At 35.5% G+C, this 20,533-nt stretch overlaps 1 protein-coding gene across 7 annotated transcripts in view; it reads left to right on the forward strand.

Annotated features, from left to right (window-relative positions):
• Nucleotides 1–20,533, forward strand: part of by (focal adhesion protein tensin) — a 947,366-nt gene that overhangs the window by 501,159 nt on the left and 425,674 nt on the right. The window contains exon 1 of one of the 7 annotated variants that reach the window (XM_081744753.1): nucleotides 8,416–8,474. The exons of 5 other annotated variants lie outside the window; for them this stretch is intronic. The gene's annotated coding sequence lies outside the window, so the exon portion shown is untranslated. Of the gene's footprint in view, nucleotides 1–8,415; nucleotides 8,475–20,533 lie in introns of those variants that run through there. One more of the 7 variants, XM_081744744.1, reaches the window with a different exon arrangement.

Here is a 20,533-nt window from a genome sequence, read left to right on the forward strand (position 1 = left end):
ACAAAATTAAGGGCAATATTTTATTTGCAAGGGGGAGAGGGTGGGGAGAAGTGCAGAAAGCTGTGCTGTTTTATAGTTAACCTTCAAATGCTCATAAATACGTATTTGAAAAGATTTATGGTTATGGTGAGTAGGTAATTGGAAACAATTCTGCCTAAGTGAAAGAAATTATTCATATTACATTAGATCAGGCGAGATGTTTATTTTAAAAGAAGCGCTGTATAGATTAAGAGCTAGAAAAAACACTAAAATATTGTGGTCCACAAAGCACTTTGGTTCGCCAGGTAGTTTATTACTTCAATGGTGTGGTCAGCAGATCTCTTATTGTCGCTACTATGTTGGTTTCTTCAATCGATCTGTCACTTTACGTAACTCCGCGGAAAAATTCCGCCCTCCAACTGGGAATCGAATTAACGACCACACATAAAAAATGTACTAATTATTTCGTTAGAGACTAAAGTGAGAAATAAAATGTTATAGGTGCTGGCTTTAAATATGGACATCCTGTCTGAAAAGTAAAATGTTCTGGCTTTACAGCCTATGAAAAGATATAGCCGGCTTTCAGTTGAGTGATCCTATTGTCATCACACCGACTTACATGACCATTATTTCTGTAATTCTATATTGAGGTTCCTTATTTCTTAATTTAAACATATATCTCCAGTTTTCCTTACGATGATGGAGTAACACCAAAATTGCCCTTCCCACTGGAGTTAATTACTACCGCATGGCTTCCATCTTAAACTATAAGTCCACGTCTCATATAGCCTCACTGCTGAAAAGAAGACGCTAAACTTCAACTAACAACAATAACAGCACCGCAAATGTATGACCGTACCGGGAGCCTGGGACCACACACTCTAAAAGACTTTCTTTCAGTCACCATTTGGCTACACATGATACACCAGTCGTAATGCGCTGTGTATCGAAATTGACAATTTTTTTCAGTCTGCAATTAGTATATTTTGAAAAATTAAAAATGAAGGAGCAAAGTATTATGTCATGTGTGTTACTGTTGCATTGTAAACTCCAAAACATTGAAACCTCTAATTTCAAATAACAATAATAAATAGTTATCAGGACTGGATTAACTCATCTGGAGGCCCAGGGCTAGAAAGAAAATTCGTGGCCCCTGTTGACTTCACCTAATATATTTCTGTAAAAGCACAGTAGGAAAATTAAGGAAATATGTTTCATATTTTTTGTCTCATTTTATTTTATGATGATGATTGTATCTTCATGATTCTTTTTAGATACCCAGTTGAGATTTTGACCAGAGTGGAGGCCCGGGACTATAGCTCTCCTAAGCCCCCCCTTAACCCGGCCCTGATAATTATACACATAACGATAATGGATTTTTCTCGTTATGGACTCTTTCTTTTCCATTGATTTTAACCCTCAAAAAATCATGAAAACCGTATTTTATGTGAACTTTATTAACCCCTATATTTTAGACAACCCCGCATGACTGAAGAGTAGGACTGGTTTTATACTAGAAAGGTTTTTTATCGATCGATCATGAGATGAGAATCAAAGAATGATGTTTTCTGCGTAAGTGGCTTTCAAAAAAAAATAATAATAATAATAATAATAAAATAAAACTGGTTATTTGTTGACAAACTACTATTGTTCAACGTAGTTTTAGTAAAACAGGAAAAAAGAAAAAAAGAAATTCATTAAAAGCACGGTAAGCTTATAAATTGGTATAATATTTCAGCATAGACGTGGGACGTTAAACTGAAAGATTTCATTTCAATATTTCTGCAGTAATATTGAATCGATTTCTTGATTTGCATGTTCCTGAATGGGCTGGTTTTCATGGAAGTAAAAATCGTGAACTGATTTTGATCATTTTTTTGTTACATATTATATATTATTTCAAAGGTTTTAGACGCGGTAATTCAATTCGTAAAGGAATTTTAATTTTATAATTTCGATACAATGCTACTTATTACAGTAATTTATAAAAAATGAAATGAAATCTTGCACTTTTGCGTCCCAGTATTATGCCCTGTAGGCTAAAGGAGACGGTGATGATGAGAATGAATGAAATGATGGAATGAAGAAGGTGGGAGGAAACGGGAGGACCCCGTGAAAACACACAGAAACGATGTGTCCACTACAAAGCCTACTTGGCACGAGCTAGGAATTTGAAAGGAAATTGATAAACTACAGTTACCAACCAAAGTATTTATGGTGGTGTCGAATTTGATATGTACAGAGGAGGTATTTATCTAAGTATTACAAATTATATGATCACTAAAAATGCAAGAACTTGAGAAAGAAACGTGCGTTTTTTTATTTATTTATTTACGAAGTGCATACCGAAATTAAGTACCGTTTTTCCATACTTCCCTCGTCTTTTAATTTTCGATTTATATATTTGTGTCATTTCAAGACAATCCCTGCCACTTCTACACACCAACGCAGTCTTTGTATCCTACTGTTAAAAGTGTCTGGGAAGCAGGAGCATTTGGAGAAGGCAGGGGCAATGTCCCCACTGTGTGTAAGAATTGCATATGTTGTAATCAGCTATATACTCATATAGTAATAAAAGAACGTGAAATTCTTATATAAGCGAAAATTTTTGCCCTCCTCCCTTAGAAAAATCTGAAATGACTGCTGCTGAGACGTTTTATTTTAGTGGGGGTATATTTTAGGTACTGGAAAACGATGCTTTTGAGAGACTTTTGGACTCAAAACGTCTTCCTCGCAATGAATCCTTCAGTTTTGAAAGTAACCAGAGATCACTTTGCTGAGCTTGATCAGGGGAGCAGGGTGGGTAAGGAACATTGATGTTCTTGTCCATAATTCTTCTTCTCTTCAGCCAGCTGCCGAAGGATCCAATGAGTGGTTTATCAAACATTCTTTCCACGATGCAATGAAATAATCTTGTAAGATTACAGATATTCAAAATCTTTAATCTTCTGTTTATCATGACCAGGTCCTTAACACAATCAATGCTTTCTGCGGAGGCTAGACAAATTGAGCTTTCGGACCTTAGCACATATTCAGTTAACTTTCAGGTGTTCGTAAATTCAACACCCACTTCCACTTAGTACAGCAAGAACAGTTTCCCCACATATGTTCTTTCACTATTGATGAATATCGACAACTTTTTCACAACGTGAAAAAAAAATACATCAAGTTGCTGTTCTACAAGGTGAAATCAGTCATTTCAAGGCAGTATCAAAAAGGCTTTCCTTTACATGTAAATCTACTAAAAACGAACACAGTGAGAAGGTTGAAGTTGTGCACAGTTAAGTCTTAAAGTCTAATTCGTGTGTAATCAATGGTGTAAATCTACCCTATTACAGGGGCGGATCTAGAAGGTACAACCCAGACTATGATAAGTATATTATAGGTTTACTATAAACTTTCTAAAATATATAAATAATAGCTTAAATTATTTCTGTCATCCAAAAAATTGGGGAGGCCTAGACCCCCCGGTACGGGCTAGATCCGCCGCTGTCTTATTTAGTTTATGAACTTGGCAAAATGGTGCACAATTTTCGTATGTACCTCGTATTTCGCGCAGCTTTCGTCACGTCTGAGCAGAGTTCATCTAAGATGCACATTACTTTCCCAACCAACATTGCTGATATATTCTACAGAAAATGAACTAAAAATAACTTTGGTGCTGAATATTTTCTACCGGTAAAAGAAGTGAACCAAAGTACCCCGATAACCAAATTTGCTACCAAAGTATCCAGATTTGGAAGATTTATTTCCTACTAAATCTCTGTTTGGAATAGGAAAAACATGGTAACCCGTACTAAGGTCAGATAGTGACTCGAAAATCAAAACAGAAGCTCTGCATTTGTCATGGTGACAGAATGATATCGAAATACAACTGTTTGTTTAATTCTTCATGTGAAACACTGTACTTGAGTACTAGCACTCGGAATTTTTCTTTCTTTTTCTTTCTTTCTTTTTTCTTTTTCTTTTTTTTTGTGTGATCTTTAAAAATATTTTTTTCCGTAAATTTCCGTATTACATTTCCAATGAAAACGAGAGGAGGAGATTTTTAAGAAAAAAAATCAGAATAGGGTGACGACCACACATGAAGAAAAACGTTCGTTTTCAGGCCATTAAACGAACAAAGGTCGTTTCTCTAAAGAAAAAAAAATAGAAATGGTTGGTGTGAGTGCGTGGATGAGAAGACAGGAAGGAGAGAAGAAAAGCAGAGTAAAGATTTTTTTAAAAAAATCTTTCTCTTCTATGACTTCAATAATGGATTTTTAAAACAACTCTTTCAATGCAACCACACAGACATTTTCTTCCTTCTTCGTTGCTAAATGTTGGTTCCTTTTCAAAGCTGAGTTCCAATAACAAAGTTAGGTTTTCTTCAAGTCAAGTCAACATGCACTTAGAACTGTTGTACAGTAAATGAAAAAAGAAATAAGAAAAAATACTTAAGCAACTTTGAAATATAGGTCACGTGCAGGTTTATATATATATATATATATATATATATATATATATATATATATATATATATATATATATATATATATATATATATATATATATATATATATATATATATATATATATATTTCTTAGGTAGCAATGTTGTTAAAGAATGAGTGATTTAGCTATTGAATGGTTGAGATTGTGTTGTAGTGCTGTGGCCCCACCCTTGTACGATGATGGATAACTAGGCTATTCTTCCCAAGTTATGCCAGAAACCTTGAAAAAGATCGCACGCCACACCCGTTTTTTTAAAAAAATCATCCCAAAATCTGAATTAAAAAAGAAAGAAAAACTCTTTTTAACATAGAAAATCATCATCAGGATGAAAAAACTCACTTTATATTTTTATTAATTAATAATAATCATGGTTTGAAAAATGTTTTTAATTCCTCGGCTACGAAGCATTCATAACCAATTTAAATAGGTACACTCATGTCCAAAGTTATTGTCACATGTCTATAAATATGTTGTTGTAGGAATATAATTTGATAACGAATTCGCCCGGTATTTCTTGTAATGTTAGTATGTGTATAATCGGCAAAGACATGTATGTGGCAAATTTCATGTCAAAAGAGCAGTAAATAAGAACAATAAATCGAAAATAAAACTTGTTGTCCATTTAGCAACATTTTGTTTTACTCATTCTAATTTTCGTATTTATAATTCTTTTCCTATGAAATTTATCAAAAACATACATTTCCCGATTATACATATAGTATTAGTATTAAACGTACCCTGCAAAATTATGATCAAATTATATTCTTACAAGAAGACAGTTATAGATATACGACAATCATTTTGGACATGAGTGTACCATTAACAATGATCAATGACAAAATGAACAGTAGGAAAGGTGCTTCTTCATAGACAAGTAGCTAACGCGTCCGCATTTTGTATATATGGTTCCGAGTTCGATTTTCGATAAAGTGTAACCATCGGATATAAACCTGAGTAGTACTGTTTCAAACAGTAGGTAGTGTCTCATATATAGTCTTGGTGCTAAAATTGACGTTAAATTCCAATTGATCAATGAGCAGCGGTAAAGATAGGAGGCAGAAGAAAGTTGTCCAGGGACTATACTTAAAGTACCATCTCGGGATTCATCTGGTGACATAAAGGAAAAGGACAATAAGGATTATCGGACGCGAGGTTTGAGTGCGGAACAATCTCGTTACATTAACAAGAACGATAATCAGGGACCCACCCATGGGGGAAGGGAGGTCCCGCATCCTGACCCACAAAATTTCCTAATTTAATATACATTTGCACACTTTCTCAATAAAAGTATACTTGTTTAACAGGGAAATGATTGATGTAGCATGAAAATTAGATCTTATTCTTCATCTGTACTCTTTCCCTTATAAAAACAATCTAGTTCTATCATAAGTGGAAGTATTTTACAATTACTTACCGTCTTTTCGGGTGCAGAATACTACCTGTTCAATACTATATACGTAGAAATAGACATAGACATAGCCACGTAGACATAGTGTCTTCTAATATTTGATCTCTCCAAAGCTTGAACCCATCCCAACAAAAATTTCTGAGTGTAAGCCTGACATTAACCACTATCTTACTAGAATGCTAGCAACTGTCAGATGAGGAATGTGATATTGTTTTCGGTATCTATTTATTTAAGAAGTTAAAAGACTGGTGGTAAACTCAAAGATGCTTTGAGTACATTGACGACAACAGAATACGATGAATGTATACTGCAGATAAACTGATATCACGCCACAAATGTTTGAGTGTATACGGTGGATACATTGAAAAGTGGACTACCGTATAGAAATATAGTCTCTGTATCACATATCCTTTGCACACATCATCTGTCATGTTTCTTTCTCTCTCTCTCTCTCTCTCTCTCTCTCTCTCTCTCTCTCTCTCTCTCTGGATGACCTCATATTTGTTTATTGGTGTGAATTACTGTTCAGAATATTTATTTTCCAACCCAGTTCAAAGGAAATAGCTAGGAAAACAGCGTGACATGAATCAGGGATTTAGAAATCGTGTAGGCCTATTATTTGTTCTACCTTAGACTACTTCTAAAGCGTAATAATCAAATCCACGCGCAACCGAAATACAACGATTTTGCTATTGGCCTACCGATGCTCGTACTCTTTTGCATGTGTTTGATTGTTTGTAGAGGTAGTGGGATCCATGGTCGATGAGTACTGTGGGGAAACGGATTGTAAAGAGTACCGGCCTCACACAAGCAAATCAATGATGAATATCCAAAGAAATTTTGACGCGAGGGGTAACAAGCCACTCTCAGCGAAACAAACGTAACCATGATAGAAGTTTTTGGAAACAGGTTGCAATGTTGCAGGGAATTTCAAACCCTGCCTGGAAGCGTAGTTATTCTCTATTATAAAAATGATAGTATACATGCAGAAAAAAAAAGTTGTCTATTATCTCCTCAGGTAACATGTCTCCCGTTGCACGTATTGTACTCTGTTTTCACTACAGATTCATCAATACTCATATTCGTTACATAAGGAGGTAATGGGATCTTTCAGCTCACCCTGTATATACAATAGAAAATCGATAGAAAATTGGCGTAGATCAATATAACTAAACATAATAAGTTAGGACAACGCAATGAATACTAAAAGTATGGATTTATAACTAGAGAACCATTAACAAACATCATAACATGTACCGCACAGATTAACAATAACCTCAAAACAACAGGATAATTATTATAAACAGAGATTAGAACAACAAAGTATAAATGAAATATAAGATGTACTGTAACGAAAGAAACGAAACGTTGCACTGTTATCGGTGAATATAGCTACATTCCCTCTCAAAAAAAAAAAAAAAAAAAAAAGCAGCGTTTCTTTGCATCTGTTGAAGGTCATTAGATTGCAGCAATCTTATTAATAGGTGTTCGTTTGTTTTTTGATCTTTAGCGTCCTTTATCAACACGGAGTCTATATGAGACATGAGCTTACAATTTAATGTGCAACCCAAACCACCGTAATGTCCTTCCATCAATAATCGAACCCAAAATTCCTGCACCAAAGACGTGCCCGCTAGGCACACTGGACACGATTATTGTTGATTCATTTGTAGTAGCGTTCGGGATTGTAACACTGAAATGTTTAACCCTCGGAAAATCCTCAAACGTTTAAGACACAACCTCTGAAGCTAAATGAACAGTACTAGCGTTCTTTGTTAGGGAATCAAATAAGGTTGAAGTAGTAATATTTACGTTAGCCTTATTTGCGTTAATCTTTAAAATAGTTTAGATGAGACAAAACGAAATGATAAATAGGCTATTGGCTAACTACTTTGCTCTTGCTCTTAAATGAGAAAATGAAACAACACATCATTACTCTCTCTCTCTCTCTCTCTCTCTCTCTCTCTCTTTGTGTGTGTGTGTGAGAGAGAGAGAGAGAGAGAGGAAGGGAGATGCTTGTAAAGAGTTAGGTCCCCCTTAAAGAATATCCTGGAAATGTTCTGGAAAAAGTACCATACTTCATAAAATGCTATTATTACATTAGTTATCGGAAACAAATAATAGACATTAATAATTTTATGCTTTACCTTCATTTTTGACGGGGAAAAGTAATAAACTACGTAAGTGATGTTCGATCGATTTCTCTCCCTGTGTTAAACTCTCACTCAAAAATCGATTCGAAATGACCTCTTTTACCCATTTAGTTTACCTGGGTCATCTTGTTGGTATACCAAACTCTGCAAATGCTTCAGACACGAGCAGTTCATGATTTCATCGTGTGATGTCGCTAGCATCATCGTTTTAGCGCTAAGCAACGATGTTGTGTAAAGCTCTTTTTTTCTCTCCTCATACTTTTCTTCTTTCTGCGTTTGATACTTTTTTCACCCTTTGGTCTCTACCATAAGGCGCGCGCGAGAGTTGTTTGGTGCGTCTGTGGCAGAATGTGTAAATTGCTTGTGCATGTTTTTGACATGTGAGTTCTTTCTACTGGTGTATTGTATTTGTTTGTGTCGCGCTCCTGACCTCACATAAGGTGAGTTGTTGTATTGTAAATTAATTGACAAACCCGTTTCTTAGCTTATTTATGTGAAATTCCTGATTGAGCATTTACAAAAGATTGATTTTTAACAGCTTGTCACGAAGTCTTTTTACTTCCTGTTCTCACAGATAAGAAGTTTGTAGAATAGTTCCCTCGTACAATTCGCGTACGCACCTTTGGTGTGGAAGTCTTGGGTTTGATTTCCAATGCGAACCTATGATTAAGTTGTAGTTATATATTCACACTTGGTGCTGAAAGAAACGTTAACATATCGATATCGAAGCCCGATCTAGACTCGGACAACTACAGTAAAATTACAAACATTGATCTTTAGATTTATTCCTTATTTGTTAAGATATTTGCAAAATCTATTTTTCAGAATATAATAAGTATTTTTACGTATAGACATTACATTCATGCCAAAAATGATAAAATATGCCTTAAAACCGTTTTTTTTTTTTTTTTAAATTTACTAGACAAGCATTTTCAGTTGAGTTACATCAAATCACTGTATAACATACTGTCGTTCTATCGTTTTAAGATTACACTGATGCGTAATACGAGGATTAAGACATTAATATTAAAAAATAATAGGATATTGTTTGTAATTGTTATTATTATTGATTGTTATTATAGCATTAGTCGCCATTATTTTAAATATGAACCATTACTTCTTGCTTTACGCGTGACATGTAATTTAACAGGAATGATCAGGAAATATGCTTTGAAGAATCGTTGCAAATTTTACCAACAAAAGAAAAAGAAGTATTACAGTGTATTTTTAACAGTAGTCAATTAGTTTATATGAAAGAATCACATCAAGTCTTTGAAATCGTCCCGAACAAGTTCACTTGAAGTTTGACGTGTTCTGCAAGGTGCGATTACCAGTAAAATCCGTTAGTCCGGCGGCATCCAACAGTTGGAATGTCTGGTGGTCCAGCACCGGTTCCACACTATAGTTTCTTTTCTTTTCTTTTTCTTTTTTAATCCAATTTATTGTGAACTTACAACACTACAGTAATTCTGTATGAATCTGTATTCTTTATAATGTAGGTTTAAAATTAAGTCTTGGTTGTATTTGAGTTGAAATGATTATCCTATTATTTCTTCTAAACAATATTTGCTGCCAAACATAATCTTATAGTTGTATTCCATTTGGCAAGCTAAACGTAGGACACAAATATAATAGTATATGATAGTTTACTGCGTCAGCAATACACATGTCCTTATTTCATTTAACGTTAAGTTAATCATTCATTTTTGTTAAAAAAAAAAAAAAAGTACCGAACAAAAGTGTTGAAGGAATTCAACACAACTTCAACTGCTTTTGATGAATGAAAAAATGGTTTATTTTTATAAATGTACAGTGAAACTTCGTGTAGGGCTAAATACTTTTTTTTAAAATCGATTTTCGGAGCGTGTGATTATTTTAAGGAATGAGGGAAAATTTAGACCGGCACGAGGGAACTTCTACATAACTTGGTTAACATCGTTGTCGTAACTTGAAGTAGAAATCTTTGCTACCTGGGGAGCGCGGTGGTTCAGTGGTAGAGCGTTCACCTCCGGTGCTTGGGGTCCCTGGTTCGATCCAAGCTCAGGCCGTCTGGACTTTGTGGTGGACAAATACCGTGCTCGTGGGTTTTCTCGGGGTTCTCCCGTTTTCTCCCACTTTCTTCATTTCACTCATCCCTCATCATCACAGTCTCCTTTAGCCTAGCCAGCATAACCATGAGACATAAAACTTAAAGATTTCATTTTTTTTCTTTTTATTTCTTTCCTACCTTACGGAAATCTCAACAAGCAATAAGAACAATGTACTGCAAAACTATAGTTCGTTGGTTATTCTCCTTTTCTAATCTTTTGAAGAGTGTAAAAAAAAAAAAAAAAAACCAGCGGTTCATCAGCCAGCAAAAGAGTTGTGATTCAAAATGTTGTGAATAAAGAATAGACAAGTTTAGTATGCTCGAAGAGTATTGCCAGAACGAAATTAGAAAGATTTTTTTTTTTCGAAATTTATTTGAAATTGATTCAATACCAATATCAGTTATTGATTCAATAATTATTGTGGCATTAGTTATTGATTCAATAACCATTGAACCAATATAACTGGTATTGGTATTGAATCAGTATTGATATTGATCAACATCAATATCATCTCTCTATGTCTTACGGTTCCCGAGATATGGCTCCTTAAATGTCCCGAAATCGGAACTTTTTTGGGCCAACATCTAGGGGACGGTTGGCCCAACATCTAGGGAACGGTTGGGCCAACATCTAGGGAACGGTAAAAGTGACGCGAAAAATTCCATCACTTCTTTCAGATAGCTTTTGGTGCTCTATCGAATGAAAGGCTTAAATTGAAAAATTCGCAAATAACAAACAGACACATAGACACAAAGAATTCAGTAGTGAGCTTTTTAAGTTCGTTGAACATTAAACTATCGGTAATAAGTTAACTCAGGACATTTCCCAGGACATTTAAAAAAAAAAGGACATTTCTCGATTTTCTAGGTGTCTTCGCAACACGCAGGACAGCTCTTTGAAAAACAGTACTGTACTGCGAAAATCAGTACATCTGGTCACTCTAATTTACGATTCAGCGTTTAACGATCTCGGGACGCACTACCCGATAATCCGGAATTTTCTGGCATTGGCCAAGTCCCGAACATGGCTGAATATTGGAAGTCTACTGTAGTTACAAACAATTGACTTTCAGAATTTCGAGACCTCAAACTTTTTACTATGATGTAAAATTAAATGTTTGCGTGTGCATCGAAGCCTACATAAGATAACATCCCCACCCTTTTTCAATTTTCTTCTGAATTATTCCCATACGAAACAGCTAAACCAGTTTACTTCCATATATCAAAGGTTATTGGATTCTCTAACATTACAAATATAATATTGTTCATAGTTTAGATAGTAAGGTGATTTGTTAACTCTTTCGCTGCTACCTTGATTCCAGTTAGTGTTGTAAATAGAAAAAAAACCGTTCGTATTTTTTCAGAAATGTACGTTTTTTTTAGAAAAAAAACATTGCCTCTCGTTTTTTTTTCTAAATTTCGTTTTTTTTCAAATAGTCATTTGTAATGCATCTTACGTCTATTTCAGTACTAAATATTTTTATGTAGGTATAATCACCATAAAATGCAACATAAATTAAACGCTAGATACTGATACGCTACAAATATTTTACAATTTACATGAATACCATACCTATTAACAATTCGGGTTTCAGCAGTTTTCATCAATATCAACTAAGAAATAAAAGTAGAAATGAAATTTTGTGTTTTCGTGAAAGCAGGCCTTTAATAACTACGAAAATAATGTCACGAACAGTATAAAATTCAAATAACTTGTCTAATGGTAAAAACTAATACTAATTTGCCATAGTATTTTTCTAAATGTCATATATAAATAATTTGTCGACTAGATATATATGATATGCAGAGCCGGCTCTACCATACTTGTAACACGTGCATTTGCGTGGAGCGGCAAGTTTGGATGGTCCGGCAAAAATCTGTCATAAATATATTATTTAAATTAAATATTTCTTGTTGGAAACAGACTTCATGATGATGGTAGTTACATTTACTAAGCTGACCTTCTATTTGAATACTATATTCATAAATTATGTTTAGGTTTCATTAGTTTAAGGCCACATGGACAATGCTAAAGCAAATGGTCGAATAAATCCGAGCACAAATTGCTTGATTGTTACCAAATGCAAGAATTCAATTCTCGAACAGTAGTGACTATCTGTTCCATTTAGTAAGTTATCACAGTTTTGATATGACAACTAGTCTTGTTTTTGTCAGAAACAAGTTCCTTATCATTGAAGATAGAAACAACTTTTTTTAAAAAATGTTAACAAATATAGAAGAGAAATCTATATATATAAAAGAGAACGTACAATTTTTTGTCCGCTCATCACGCTAATACGGCTGAACCAATTTCTTTCATTTTTGGGGGGTTATTAGGATTTGGACCCTAGATGGTTTTAATCATATCACTTTAATTTTTAATTACCAGTGTCTTGAGATAATTGACCATTCAGGTGTCCATAACGTACAAATCCTTTGTTATTAGTTCATCATAGGTAAAAATAAACGTATTTATATGCAACCCGCATGACCGTGTCACTCGGCGGGTTAACATAAATGACAGGCGATATAGAGCGGAAAATAGTTTGAATCTTCTGTTTAAAATTTTTTAATTGATTTGCTTATTTTTACAGACACTTTTACAATATGCCAGCACCGGGATGACCGCAGCGAAGCGGGGCGGGTTAACATAAATGACAGGCGATATAATGTTAAGATTTACTGCAATCTTCTATGGTTTTTATCATATCACTTGAAAGCGAAAAAGTAAAAATTATCTAAGTAACAAAGTTTATTGCGTTCCGGGGTGACCGCAGCGAAGCGGGGTGAACGCTGCTAGTCAAGAAATAAAGATAAAAGAGCTAGTTGCACTGGAATTGCAAACTGATACATTGAGATTGAAGCTCGATAGTGAATTCTATAAAAAGGATTACCATCTTTCCTCTGCAGGTGTGTTTGCTTTATCTTTCACTAACATAATACCGGTAGATTAATATTTAAAAAAACAGACACAACGGTATTGCATTTTTAGTAAGTATTTAAGCATTTCTGAGTGCAACTTCACTTACCCTCACCTTTGTTGTTCATGCTGGAGTAGCATAATTAAAATCATGACTTTTAAGATTTGTTCTTTCTGGAGAAAGAGGGAGGCGGCAAATTATGCTATTGCACGAGGCGACAAATTGACTAGGACCGGCCCTGATGATATGTATATAAAAGACATGAATATAGGATTACACAATTTGAAGTAATGCAGGTTGTTTCAAAATTAATATTAGGATTTTGAAACTTTGTAATATCTATTACAATTAACTTACAATTATAAATATTATATCAAATGAAAGAGCAACTCAAACAGTTTTGTACGCACGCATGTACATGCATTGTTTCTTCTGTCTGCCGTTAGAAAGAGCAAGCAGCAAAGATGTAGACTAGAGAGCAGAATGTTTTTTGTGTTTTAATAAAAACTGAATCTGTACAGTGCAACGGTCTGTGTGAAGAATATTAAGGAGACACTTGCAACTACGTCCTTATCGTTTGCAGTTGCTACAGGTCTAAAGCCTACAGACTACGGTTTACGTGTCAATTTCGCAAGTGAAATATTGCTGCATAACAATGAAGATCGTGGATCGTGTCGTCTTCAGTGATAAATCGACATTTCACCTAAGAGCTAATGTGCACTCATAATGTTTGTATCTGGCCGTCAGCAAATCCTCAGGAGATGGTACACTTGAAACGAGACTCCCCTAAATTCAATGTGTTTTGTACCATATGGCGGAAAGTTTATGGGCCTTTCTTGCCTATCGACTAGATGTGTGCCGTGTGACGAATGAATATCACATTGAACACTTGTAGCAAAGAGGTGCTCTTTTACTTGATGCATTGCTTTGAGGTGCTCTTTTACTTGATGCATTGCTTATAATTGTACGTAAAATGTAATAAGTACTACGAAGACTTAAAACCCCAAAATTCATTTTGAAACACCCTGCATTTCTCACCAACAGTGTTGGAACTCAGATGTAAAAAGGAGTGAAAATTTTCCTTATAAAGTTATTGTTTACAACAACGATATTATTATAAGTCGAGACTAACAACGATATTATTATTAGTCGAGACTATAACTACAACAACAACACGAGTTAGTAGTCAAAAAATATATAATCTAATGTATACTCGATGGCCCAGGTGGCCAAAGTGGCACACACGGGTGCGTCATTTGTTTAATCCGCTCCTGTGTGGACATTAATTAAGATATCGGGATATTATTCTTGCAAAATATGGTTGCACTATAGTTTATCATATTAATTTTTTTCTTCTGGTGTCGAATTTCCTTCTCAAATTTCACCCCAGTCAAAAATTCAAGAATTTTCTAATTTCGAATTTCCTTTACTTCTTTTTTCCCTGTAGCTTCCTTCAGGCCCGTAGCCAGCCCAATAATTTAGAGAGGGCCCGGTAGAAGTTAGGGGGGGCCCGACACAATAATATTATACTTCATCACCATATTATAGTTCATTTGCAAGCCTACCGTGAAATTTTAAGGGGGCCAGCCAAAATTTAGGGGGGGGCGGGCCACTCTTGCCCCCCGTGGATACGGGCCAGGCTTCCTTCCTTGTAGAAAGACCTCCTTAAGACTTGCCAGGTAGATACCTCGGATGGATACCTAACTGTTGACATTAATTGGACGGGCCTGCGCGCAGTGTTGCCAATTAGGGAAATTAAAATTTTCCTAAGTTTGGGCAAAAAATTAGAAATTTTTGTTTATAAATCCGTACCTATACGTCCGAGTGCAAGTCAACTTACGCCAATCGAACATTTGTCCTTACTTAACAAATGCAAATACAGATTGTTACAATGGGTTAATTAGGGAACGCACGAAAAATTCGTATTTAGGTTTTAACACTTAATTTTTCTAGTTTTTCCTTACTTTTCTGTTTACCGTAATATATTTTTGTTAATTAGAAGTTTTGTTCCTTAAATATCGTCATAATACTTGTAGGATATATTAGTGGTGCACCAATGTTTAATTTAAGATAGTTTGCATCTGTCTGGTCGCAGTGTTACCAGCTACAGAAAATTTTAATTCCAGATTTTAGGGGGAAATTTTGGAAAAATTATCTGTTTTGTCTCTATTATTTCTCTCTTGTTGGCTATATCGGACCAAACGTACCAGTATCTGGAAGTCTCGTCTTTGCTCTACACAGCGCACTATAGAAAGTTTCAATAGGATAATTAGGGGAAGTACAGTTGAGGTTTACAGTACACCTTGTTCTCTAATTGGGAAGATGACTGTGATTTTTTAAAGGTAGAATGAGATATTTTTTTATTGACATGCTTACTTTATTAGATATCGTCACAATACTTGTAGGAGGGATATATTAGAGGGATACCAAAGCTTATTTTAAGATAGTTTGTGTGTGTCTGATAGTAAGTAGTGTTGCGAGCTACAGAAAATTTTAATTCCAGATTTTAGGCGCAAATTTTGGAAAAAAAAATCCCTTTTTTATTTCTATTATCTCCTTCTTGTTGGCTACATTCGAACAAACGTACCAGTATCTAACAGCCCCATCCTTAGCCTACATAGCGCACCATAAAAAGTTTCACTAGAATAATTAGAGAAAGTACAGTTGAGGTTTATAATAAACCATGTTCTGTAAATGGTAAGAAACTGGTGAATTTCTGAGGTAGAATGATATTTTTTTAAAATTTTCTTGCTTACTTTGTTAGATATCGTCATGATACTTGTAGGATATATTCTTGGAGTACTGAGGTTTATTTTTAGATAGTTTTCGTCTGTCTGATGGCAGTGTTTCCAGGCAAAACAATTAATTCCCGCTTTTAGGTGAAAAATTTGGAAATTTTCCCTTTTGCCCTCTATTATTACCTTCTTACTGGCTACATTGAAACAAACGTACCACTACCTGAAAGCTTCCTCTTTGCCCTACAGAACGCACCATAAAAAGTTTCAATAGGATAATTAGAGAAGCTGTAACCCCGGCATATTTGATTTTTGCTTGTGAGGCGTAAAAATTGTCAAAATTTCATGTGATGACAGAATTTTTTCTTTCCCTCTTTGGATGCAAGCAAGCGACTTCAGGATTTCACTGTACCTTGTCAACACACCAAAGATTTTTTTAGGTGACTTGAACCCATATAGCAGCAGTGGTACTAGATACAAAATATTTTGAAATTCGGTTAGGGATTTTTTTGTAAATTTTCACCCCTACATTTCCCTCAATAATTTCCCACCCATTGGAAACACTGCAATGCAACTTATACCAAAAAATAACCACATCCATTTTCTAAAAAACAAGGACTTAACCATATCAATCGAATGAATGGTTTTTGAGCAATAAGTCACTAACTGGAAATGTAGGAAAACGCCAAAAATGACCTGGGGCCGAAAGGAATAATCACACAATTTTGCTAGTATATATGTACAAAGAAACAAAAAATTTGTAAGTTACGAGGGCTTCGACTCAAGTTCTGTTGATTATTTCAATAATCTGCAACGTAAATCAATAAATAATAGTTGCCAGAAAAAAAACAGAGATTTGAAAAAAAACATGAAAAAGAACGATGTTTTTTATTGAAAAAAAACTTCACAGAAAAAAAACCGTTTTTTTACAACACTAATTCCAGTACCCCAACCCAATGTGCCACTTACACTTTTGCAACATCTATAATTTTGCAACAAACTAGCTACATCTAGCGGAAACCAAGCACACTACAGAAAATGACTAGGCCAACACTGTGACACAAGAGTATAAAAGCTCTATACCTGCGTGCCACTTTACAGAGAATATCTACAATGATAACTACCTCTTGACGCCAAATGGCGTCAATGGCACACAGGTATGAATGACGCCATATGGAGTCAAGTGGCAGCGAACGAATTAACCTCCCTCCCAGCAGCCAGGATATATGAGACGTGGACAACAGACTGTTCAACGTGGATTTGATCCACTGCACACCTACAGGGGACGGAACCCAGATTTTCCATATAAATCTTTCATAATTATATTCAGATTGTCTGCTTGAAGGATTCGAACACAGAACCTTCTCCGAACGATAATTTTAACAATTTATCTATCCAACGCATATAGTCATTCTTGCAGATCAGCTTTAAAGAAAATCATAGCCAAGGTTCTATATATAAACTAAATGGCTTTATCTCGTTTTAGGACATTATTTAAAACTGCACTCCCTAATGCTATATATTTCCTCCATTTTTGGTGGCATGCTTTCAACAAATCACGATTGTTATCTAATGGGAAGGCGTTTTCTTGCTGTGGATGGGGAGAGAATGGCAAATTGCGGGGCGATAACAGCCTTGAAATTAATCTTGTTGCCAGTTTAGATGGGTTGAGGTACTCACTTTATTCCGCTTCACTTTGTTCGTCTTTTTATAGTATCTCTCTCAGCTATTAAATCTTCTTCCTAATGGACGATACGTATGGTATATTGGTACATACAGACAGGGACAGATAAATCGAAGAAAATTGACATTTTTTTCTCCCTCGTATGATGTCTATAGCTTTTGTTTTGTGATAAAAAAAAAAAAGTATGCAGTCACTTCAGATGCATTAACTAAATGTGTAGAAGGCAATATATATATATATACCGCTATATTTATATAGTGGCAATTACTATATTACTGGAGATGAGAGCCAGAAAGAATACAAAGATAATCTGAAAGAAAATGATATATTTTAGACGTCCAAATTATGCTATGCACAAGTATCACAAGTCGTAGAAAGGCTACGTACATCTGTTTGTCAACAGATATCATAGGAGAAACAGTAAGGGATATCTCGAGGTTTTCTTTTTTTCTTTCTTTTTTCAATTGGTTCAATATCACAAGAATGGGTTTAATCTTTTCCGTTAACTTTCTTTTAAACTAGAAGTGGTAGAAATCAACCATTTCCGGTTTGAACGTTCTTCGCCATAGAACAGAGACGGTAACAGACAGCAACAAGTGTTTTATTAAGAATCGATTTAGTGTCTTAAGGTAAAATGCCATAACCACTCACAACACTCTCCCCAAACCGGAAGCAGTTAGAATTTACTAGTACTTCCGGTTTCATCTTTACTTTGCAAAAACGGTAAGAAATGTCGAGAAGTGTTTTTTTTAAACATCCTCTATTGAAACCAGAAGTGGTAGAAATAAATCGTTTCCGGTTTCAGCGTTGACCTCCATAGAACAAAAAATGTAGTAGATAACAACAAGCTAATTTTGGAATTGATTCAGCGTCTTTAAAAGGATCCAGACTTCTTCTGTATCTCTCTACTAAAACCGGAAGTGATAGAATTTTACTACTTAACAGGTTTAATTTCAAAATTCAAAGAAATAATAAACACTTCTGACCAGAGTATATACACTTGTTTATTAAAAACTAAACTACGGTGTAACGGTTTCGACAACTTAACGTTGTCTTCATCAAACACTAACTTGAGTCAGTGTATGATGAAGACAACGTTAAGTTGTCGAAACCGTTACATTGCAATTATTATTATTATTATTATTATTATTATTATTATTATTATTATTATTATTATTATTATTATTATTATTATTATTATTGAAATGAACTGAAATCTAAAATATTTGATTCTACTGATTATCTTTTTTCAAAATCTTTTAAATGTCACTTCATTAAAATTAAATTATATTTATGTATAATTTTAATATTTAATTATCAAATTTAATTTAAGTTATATTAAAATTTATATTTAACGTAAATTCATTTTGAGAAAGTAAGAGCAGCTTTGAAGAAGGAACCAGTAAAATTGCATCTTTTTTTTTTAAAATTCATTTTTCAAAGAAAACAGGAAAAATAATTACTCTTTTAAATCAATAAGCTAAAAGAGAAAAGATGACGTGTTATTCGACAGTACTTATATGTGCATGCATATATTAAATCATTTTGTAGCAAATATTCTTTTGCTTTATTGTCATTACTACTACTACTAATAATAATAATAATTAGAAAATCATCTCGCTTAATCCTAAAAGATTACCCTTTTTTCTGCTATTATCTTTGACATATTACAGGTTCTTAATTCCTTTTGACTCCGTTCTTAGATTATATAATATATACGAGATGCGATCGAAAAAAAACGGATTGTAGGTGCATTGTCAAAATTTAACACAATGCATATTGCTTTTGCAATGATAAACTATAATACCTTCCCTACCTAGTACAGTGAACTGGACTCACTAGGCCCAGCCATTCGTGAGATAAGCGACAAAGAGCGAACACGTACAGATGGTGATCAGAAAAATGGAAACACCTGTAGTTAGCAACACGTCAGATGTATGGGTTGGCAGTGGTGTCGTGGTTTCCGCAGCGCCGGACCGCTGGTGGTGATGTGTTAGGTCGGTCTCCATACTGCGTCAGGCGCAGTGGAACAGCAGTGTCCAGTGGCTGCAGCAGACGGAGGTAGTGTAAAATGCGAGACCTCTCAGATTTTCAAAGAGGGCAAATTGTTGGTGCGCGCTTATGTGGAGTGAATGTGATGGCAGTGGCTACTTTGTTACGTGTGTCGCGTGGGACAGTGTCGAAGGTGATGACGGCCTACACAACACAAGGGAAAACCACATCGGGGAAACGGAACAGTAGGCGGAAGAAAATCATGAGTGACAGGTCACGCCGGGTATTAAAGGGCATTGTCACGCAGAACCGTCGTGCCACTGCGGAGCAAGTGACGGAGGAACTCAATCAGCACCTCCCCCACCTTGTTTCGACAATCACAGTCCACCGCGAATTACATGACATGAACTTACGGTGTCGTGTTGCATGGGCCAAACCGCTCATCAGGGACCATAACGCTTTCGTATGTCGCAAATGGTGCCGCGACCATGCAACTTGGACCGTTGAGGACTGGAAACGTGTGATATGGTCGGATGAGTCATCCTTCACCCTATTCCCAACCACGGGCCGTGTTTATGTGTGGAGAACGCCCAAAGAAGCTTATGATCTGCAGTGTCTCCGAACAACTGTGAAACATGGCGGCGGCTCGGTGATGCTGTGGGCCGCCATATCATGGTTTTCATTGGGTCCTGTGGTCACACTTAGCGGACGAATCACTGCCAACGATTATGTCGCAATTTTAGGAGACCACTTGCATCCTATGGTCCAGATGTTGTTCCCGGACAATGACGCCATCTTCCGGGATGATAATGCACTCATTCACACAGCTGGCGTTGTTGCAGCGTGGTTTGAGGAAGATCGGGATGAAGTCCAACACCTCTCCTGGCCCGCCCAATCCCCAGATCTCAACATAATTGAACATCTGTGGTCCGTCTTGGAAACACGACTCCGGCGACGATTTCCACCTCCATCCTCTCTCACAGAACTGGCCGTGCCCTGCACGAGGAATGGTGTAAAATTCCACATGCTACCATTCACGACCTCTATGCCTCAATCCCACGTCGCATCAAGGCTGTTC

This window comes from Thermobia domestica, chromosome 2 (assembly GCF_964235325.1).
Source record: "Thermobia domestica chromosome 2, izTheDome1.hap1.1, whole genome shotgun sequence".
Classification (NCBI taxonomy): domain Eukaryota; kingdom Metazoa; phylum Arthropoda; class Insecta; order Zygentoma; family Lepismatidae; genus Thermobia; species Thermobia domestica.